This window comes from Drosophila yakuba, unplaced genomic scaffold, assembly GCF_016746365.2.
Source record: "Drosophila yakuba strain Tai18E2 unplaced genomic scaffold, Prin_Dyak_Tai18E2_2.1 Segkk50_quiver_pilon_scaf, whole genome shotgun sequence".
Taxonomy (NCBI): domain Eukaryota; kingdom Metazoa; phylum Arthropoda; class Insecta; order Diptera; family Drosophilidae; genus Drosophila; species Drosophila yakuba.
Genome location: NW_025048817.1, coordinates 464500 through 472651, shown reverse-complemented (window position 1 = coordinate 472651; position 8152 = coordinate 464500). Strand labels below are relative to the sequence as shown.

Sequence of the window (8152 nt, the reverse complement as noted above, 5' to 3'; positions counted from 1 at the left end):
AAACCCAAGGAAACAGACTGGCAAAAATACAAAAATATTTTAAGAGAAAAAATCCCAACGGATCCCCCTCCATACCCCCAAACAATTTCTAGTCTAAACGAACTAGTTTCAATTTTCACAGAAACCTGAAACTTTGCACTAAAAAAGGCCTGCCCCAATAGCAAGCCCAAAAGAAAAGAAAGAAAATGGACTGCAGAACCCTTTTTAACAGAGCCAAGGCAGGAAATTAGGAGGCCCTGTGGACCGCCTACAAGAGAGCCCTTGCAAACTACAAAAAAGGCATCAGGAAGCAAAGCGATCCTCGTGGCATTCATTCTGCTTAGGAATTGAAAATACAACTGAAGCAGCCAGACTTAGAAAATCAGTCCTTAGGTTGTTCTCCATATAAAGCTCTGCTTGGCTTCAACATGATTAACCATGGGACCGATTATAAGCTCTTGAAACAATTATCTCTACTAGAGGAACATAGTCGCTTGAATAGAGTGGGCCAATTAGCATTATTACGGAAAGACATAAAATAGAATAACGAATGTTAAGCAATACAACCTAAGATCTAACCCTGTTGTATATAGAGAAGGACAAGAAGTCTTTAAGCGAAACTTTCACTTAAGCAATTTTAGTCAGAATTACAATAAGAAGTTAGGCCATCAATTTTCAAAGTGTAGAACTAAAAAGAAATTAGGTAATGCGTTTTATCTATTACAAACGTTAACAGAAAAAGAAATCGGAACACATCACGCAAAAGATATACGAAGCTAATTCCAGCTAATCTGTCTGCGATTACTCGTCGGATTATCTGTGGTTGTAATGGTTGGCCTTGGAGAAAATTAATTAAAGTTCAAAAGAATATTTAAAATTACGGCTTACGCGCCCTACGATATTCGAACAATCAGGCGATCAAGGTTGCCATCTGATCCTCGCAATCGATTTATCGATTATAAAAAACTATCTTTTCCGACCCAAGCCGCGTGTGTCCCGAAAAAGTGCATAGAAACTTTAGAAAAATCTAACGGCATCCGCGACCTAATCAGCTAATTTAGCTAACAGGCGCACACCCGCCAATCCCGAGCTAAAAGTACGGTAAATAATTTGAGACACAAAGCATCGCGAAATTGATTTACTATTGTCCCGTATAGAAGGCCCAATACCGCGTGCTATCACGGCTGGCTGCTCCGGCATTACCTTACATAAAGGCCTTAGGATTAAATTCAACTATATCAGTCAAACATAGGGCAGCTCTACCTCCCATTTTCATCATCGGTAAATAGTTTCCATATAGTGAAAACTTTCGGTCTCTTAAAAACACCATTTCTTACAGTCGTTCCTCCATAAAAAGGCCCCGTTCAAGCCTTACAAAAGGGCTAGCAAAAACCCTTTCGACCCAGCAGCTATTTTTAGCGCGGTCGAAGCAACACAATTCAATCTTTAACATCGTCGTCTGTTGTTGTTATCCTACCCGCGCTATTCAAGGCGGCTGAGCAGCGCGAAGGTAAGATCAACGCCCACAACTCCGACGAGGGAGGAATCTTCGCCAGGTCAGGATCGACAAATACTTAAAAACGAAGATAAACCCCTCTGCTATTTGTCTAAAAATTGACACTTTTGTTGAAAAAAAAAAATTTTGAAGTTAAAGTTTTTCTAAAAGGATGAGATGGTAAGGAGACTGATAGAAGACAGCGAAAGGCAAAACATAGGCCTACTAATAGGCTGTGATGCTAACGGGAATTGGAAAGTACAGACACAAACGACCACGGTGAGTCTCTTTTTAACTTTATCTTTAGTTCAAATCTCTTCATATGTAATAAAGGTAATGACCCCACTTTTACCATAAGAACCTCTCGTCTCTAAACTACTATTAGAACAGTTAACTCACTAGAGGTGCTAGATAAGCACTTTTTCTCGGACCACAGGTATATAGAAACGACCCTCACAACCAACCATCAAAACCAGCAGTTTTTATGAACCCAAGGAAAACAGACTGCAAAAATACAAAAATATTTTAAAGGAAAAAAATCCCAATGGATCCCTCCATACCCTCAAACAATTTCTAGTCTAAACGAACTATTCATTTCACAGAAACCTGCAACTATGCACTAAAAGGCCTACCCCAATAGCAAGCACAAAAGAAAAAGAAACCATCCCGTTCAGCAAGAACTATCCACCTCCGAATAGACTGCAGAAACCTTTTTAACAGGGCCAAGGCAGGAAATGAGGAGGCTGTGACCGCCTACAAGAGACCCTTGCAAACTACAAAAAAGCATCAGGAAGCAAAGCGATCCTCGTGCCTTCCTTCTGCTTAAAATTGAAAATACAACTGAAGCAGCCAGACTTAGAAAAATCCTCTCCGCCACAACCCTTGGCTACCTTAAAAGAGCAGATGACTCCTGGACCAGCACGAGTGAGGAATCTCTGGAGATACTTCTAAACACTCACTTCCCAGGAAACAGCCAAAACGCTCTCAACCCCCAACAAACAAACGCCACACTGGCAAGTATCGAACTGTGCATAGACCCAAAGGTCCTCCATTGGGCCATACACAGTTTTAAACCATAAACATCTGCAGGTACAGACAAAATCATACCCGCACAAATCCAACATGCGGGAAATATAGCCATAAACTGGCTTCTTGACATTTTTAAAAGGTCCCTACTTCTTCGACACCTACCGCAATCGTGGCTAGAGTCCCGAATTGTCTTCATTCCCAAAGCAGGAAAACCATCACACACGACCCCCAAGGATTTCAGACCAATTAGTCTGTAATCCTTCCTATCTGAGATCAACTCTCAATCCAAGTCTCATTACAGACACGCAACACGCCTACAAGAAAGGGAAATCGAAAGAGACAGCACTACACTCGTCTCGTCTCAATGTCCCAAAAGGAATATGCACTGGTAGCTTTCCTGGACATAGAAGGAGCTTTTAACAACGTCATCCCTACGGCGATTACCGGAGCCGTGACAGACCTTGGGGTGGACCGCCACTCGGTGGGACTCATAAACCAACTGCTCACCTGCAGGTGCTCTTCACTAGACGAGTCAACCCTCACTAGGCACGTCAGCAGAGGCACTCCGCAAGGAGGCGTCCTTTACCCACTTCTATGGAACATAGCAGACAACTCGATACTATGCGACATGGAAGGGGGGGCTGCAGGATAATAGCCTATGCGGACGACGTTGCTATTATGTTCACAGGTAATTACCTCCAAACGCTATGCGACGTCATGAGTGAAAAACTCAGTGTTCTGTCCAGCTGGACCAAAAGTAACGGAAAAGTAACGGACTAGGAATTAACCCCTCAAAGACCGAGCTGGTTCTCTTCACTAGGAAATATAATGTACCAGGCTTAGTCTCACCTATCCTCAACAATCAAAGACTTTCCTTCAGTATCAGCGCAAGGTACCTGGGCGTAATACTTGACAGGAAACTAAACTGGAATTTGAACCTCACAGACAGATACAAGAAAGCTTCAACAGCATTCTTCTCGTAGAAGAAAGCAATAGGGCTCAAATGGGCATGACACCCTATATAGTAAACTGGATATATACGGCCATCGTCAGACCAATACTACTGTACGGGGTCGTGGTATGGTGACCGGCTCTGAAAAAGAAATCCAGCATAAAAATGCTAGCAAAGATGCAAAGAGCCGCGGCACTCTGCATCAGCAGTGCTTTACGCACCACCCCAAACGAAGCCCTAAATGTCATACTCAACCCCCAAGCCCAGAACTAGCTGGCATGGAACAGGCTAAAGTAGCGGCAATCAGGCTTAGAGATACCAAACAGTGGAACACACAAGAAGCGAGTAACTTATGTATCCTAAAAGTCATTCAAATAGTCCCCTCCAGGACAGACTACAGCACTCCAACGGAGTACATACAAACACCGTTTAACATAATCATCCCAGAGAGGGACGATTGGAACTCACGAACACCTGGACCCCAGAATGCTATTTGCTTCTATACGGGCGGTTCAAAACTACAGAACAGAGTAGGGGAGGACTTTACTTCGAACAGCTAGGTCTACGCATCTCGTTCAGACTCCCCGATAATTGCAGCGTCTTCCAAGCTGAAGTAGCAGCAATAAGGGAGGCCCTAAAACACTTGAAAGCACTAAAACCGGAAAGCTCACACGTAAGCATTTTCAGTGATAGCCAAGCAGCTATCAAATCGATTGCCTCAATCTCAAGCCACTCAAAAACAGTATCGAATTGCCGCTCATCTTTACACGAGATGACACAACAATTCGTAATCAGCCTTATATGGGTACCCGGACACAGGGACATAGAAGGCAACAGCATCGCAGATGAGCTAGCTCGAGAAGGCACTACCGCGCCACTCATACAAGAGATGGAGGACATGAGTATGCCTTTGGCCACTTGTAAACTACTACTTAGGGAAAACCTAAACCGTAACAAACAGACAATATGGGAAAACACCACACACTGTCGCCTAACACCCCAGATATGGCCAAAAATAAGCTCAAAAAAGTCAAAACTTTTAAGATTGACCAAAGCACTGCTATGAAAGTCATCACAGGGCATTGGTTGATAGGCACCCATGCCAGAAGACTAAATGCCCCTTATAATGATTTCTGCCGTAGCTGTAGGGACGAAGAAATGGAAGAAACGGTAGAGCATCTACTATGCCACTGTCCAGCACTGCAAGCGAAAGACTTCCTCAATTAGGAAGCAGATTCCTGATAGATACGTTCGACCTGTCCGACACCGATCCACATCGGATACAAAAATTCACCAGCCCCTCTGGCTGGGTAAACTGCTAACTTCACACGAGCCTCGACGGGCAAAAGGGAAAAACATACACGGTATCACAATGGTCTAATGGTCTAAGTGCGTCGGCTAACCGACAGCCGGTAAAACCTAAACGTAAACCTATTATTACTTACTCATTGTGATTACAATTACTAATATGTTAAGTTAAACGGAGTCCGTCGCATACTCTCAGGATAAGAAGTCCCCCTAAGTATTTAGTTAGGAAAAGAACCCACACGATCGAGGGGACCCGATAGCACAGAACGAAACTCAAATACGATCGCTATCGTTTTCAGCCAGCCTCTTGTGTTTCCGTCATCCACACCCTCGCATAGCAACGAATAACCAGCTATCAAGTAAGCGCTAGATTCATTTAGGACAGTTTCCTTACTGTTAATAAATTGCTTATAAAGAAATCCTGTGAACATTATCCACCGCATTTTTGTATACATTATTGCATCCCGTATTCCGAGTCCTAGCTTCTCATACGAACCGCCGCCGCCAGGGCGTCGATTTTATTTCTACAAGGACGTTTGCCAGACAACGTGACCGTAAGAAAGCTCGACCGCCATTGAGAGTGATAATACGAAGTTAAAAGCCGAATTACTAGCCTTTGCCGAGTCCGGAGCGACATCGCCGCGAGTATGTCTACAGGAGGTACGCGAAGAGCCACAGAAGAAGACTTCACCATCGAAAACGGATAACTTTATCGACACCTCGGACACCATCCCGACAACCAGGATTATATCCGCTGGAGTGAGGAGGATATATCGCATACTCCTGGGATGTTCCGAGACGTGCGACAAAACGTGCGTCAATGCCTTCCGTGCAGGAAAAAGGTTGAACAGCGGTAGCAAGTATTAAGGATGCTGACCCGACAGGTCAGCGAACCGTTTGGAAACCTATGCGCAGACTTCGTGAGACCTCTTCCCAAGATCCAAGTAAGAATATACTATGCTCCTCCTCTTTTTAGACTGTTTTACCAAATGGGTCAAATTATTTTCCTTACGGATAGTAACCACTCCCATCCTGATATGGGCCTTCCGCGAGCGAATATTAAGTCACTTCAGAGCACCGAGGAAACTGGTGTGCGATCATGGAACCCAGTGTACAAGCGAGGCGTTCAGAGACTTTCCCCAAGACATAGAGGTAGAGTTCTAATTTACCGCTCCACGAGAGAATCCGACTGAGCGAGACCAAACAAAACAAGTGGGATAACATACTTCCGGAACTGTCACACGCGATTAACACGAGCGTCTCGGTGACAACTGGGTACAGCCCAGCCTTCTTACTTCAAGCACGAGAGCCTCGATTACCCGGATCTTGGTACTACCACATAACAATCGGAACAGCAACCTCACCTCAATGCCCACCGGAGAGAGCTGGCCTAAAGGAAATCTTCGAAATCGTCCAGAATAATTGGTAAAAGGCCAACCGACAGCAGGTGAGGAAGTACAACCTACGTCATAGAATCTGGAAGCCCTCCTCCGCACCATCTGTCCAAAGCCGTCGCCTTTCCGCGTTTGCCTATGCGGCAACCAAACGGGCCGTTTAGTCAACCAAGATGACTTAAAGGAATTCTACGAATCCTCTTCCACAGGTTCCGCTGACGCTGATGATGACGACGCAGAAGACCCCGTCGGCGACCATCCCGAGCCATGCACCCGACTTCTGAGCGAGGGACTTCACCCTCGCAAATGATCCCCTGCGCTAGGGCACGAGCCCACCGGACCGCGTCGGACTGACCCCCGCACGAGGATGAAGACCCCCCACCGCACACCCCGGTCAGAGATAAGACGTCTCCGTACGAAGGAGACTACGACCAGGACGGAGGCAGGACCTACGATCTGTGTAGTCGTAGAGATGAGTTCCTCAGCTCCGCCGGGTCAGATCGCGAGGACAAATTGATCAGATTTTAGAATTTGAGACGTTTTGTTAAAGTTTATCGGTAGGTCTGAAAATTTACAATTTTCGTTGGTGCAGCGTTGCCACTCGATGATCTTAGTATTCTTGCAGTGTGACATGTCATGTGCCGATAGTTCATGTATTTCTGCCCATCTATCGACACTATCGAGTGCCGATCGACCGCCTTCCTTAAGCACATGGTGACGAGGAGAAAATTACTTGCAGGTTCATTTTCCGCTTCTCTCCGCCAACTGACGCCTCCCCGCTCCCTGTGCAATTTTGCCTCGCCTGATCAAAGGCTGGGGCGATCCCCGGTAGGATCCGGTAGGCCGCCGAGTCACTGGTCCTATCCAATCGCCATCTCCTTCTTTCTCCTCCTTTCTCCTTGATTGTCCTCAGCGAAATAATTTTCCAATTGATCATGTTGCTTTACGCCACTGATGAATCTTACAGATCACTGGCGGTGCGAAATCCACAATTTGGTACGGACCATCGAGCCTCGGACCCAGTTTGGCCGCAAATCCCTTGGCCACTTTCGACAAATGGTGCTCTTTGGCCAACACAACGCCACCAATCCGTGGTTTCCATTTCATTCTTTTCCGTTTTTTAGTGTTTTGCCTGGTCTTGGATAACGCTCTTCAGGTTTCTCCGCACTATTTCAAAGATCTCCTTCGATGAGAAGCGTTTCTTCCACCGACTCTGGTCTCTGCTGCTTTATTCCCATGCCGTTGAGGAACTTCTTGACCGCCCGGCTCGTAAATTGTACGCAGTTGTCTGGGACACCACTCGAGACTCCAAAACTCGCGACTATGCGTTCCCTAAACGTTTTTTGCACGTTTCCGCCGTGGCTGTGGGCACACACTGTTGCCCAGGGCTCCACCGGGATTTGTTTCAACATTTACATCGCTGCTGTTGATTTAGTTTGTTGTCACGAACGCACAGCTTCTAGGTCACCACATCTTCGTCCCGTGCTCTATGCGGAATCTACCTTCCCAAACATAAAGGCATGCTCCGGTAATTGTAATTTTTTTTTCAAATTCGAGTTGCGCAAATCTTTTGATTTCGTTTTAGATGCTCTGGTTTTCGCAAAATTTAGTATATTGTTTTGCTATCAGGATGTTTCGTTTCTTATCCCTACTTGCTGCTCAAACACCTTTTTATACCCGTTACTCGTAGAGTAAAACGGTATACTAGATTCGTTGAAAAGTATGTAACAGGCAGAAGGAAGCGTTTCCGACCATATAAAGTATATATATTCTTGATCAGGATCAATAGCCGAGTCGATCTGGCCATGTCCGTCTGTCCGTCCATATGTCCGTCCGTCTGTCTGTCCGTCCGTATGAACGCTGAGATCTCAGGAACTACAAAAGCAACATTTTGTTTGTCAAATATGAGGTAGGTTCAGAAATAAATATGTTATAAAATAACTAAGTGGAAGAATGGTCTTGTGCGGATGCAGAATAAACATCATATGGACTCAG

The 8152-nt window shown here is 45.3% G+C and overlaps 1 long non-coding RNA gene across 1 annotated transcript; it reads left to right on the top strand.

Moving 5' to 3' along the window:
* The first annotated feature begins 402 nt into the window (after positions 1–402).
* Positions 403–1820, top strand: LOC120322292. The gene is made up of 3 exons (XR_005562066.2): positions 403–1075; positions 1137–1260; positions 1319–1820. It is a non-coding gene; the product is annotated as an uncharacterized LOC120322292 (long non-coding RNA).
* Positions 1821–8152: the final 6332 nt, after the last annotated feature.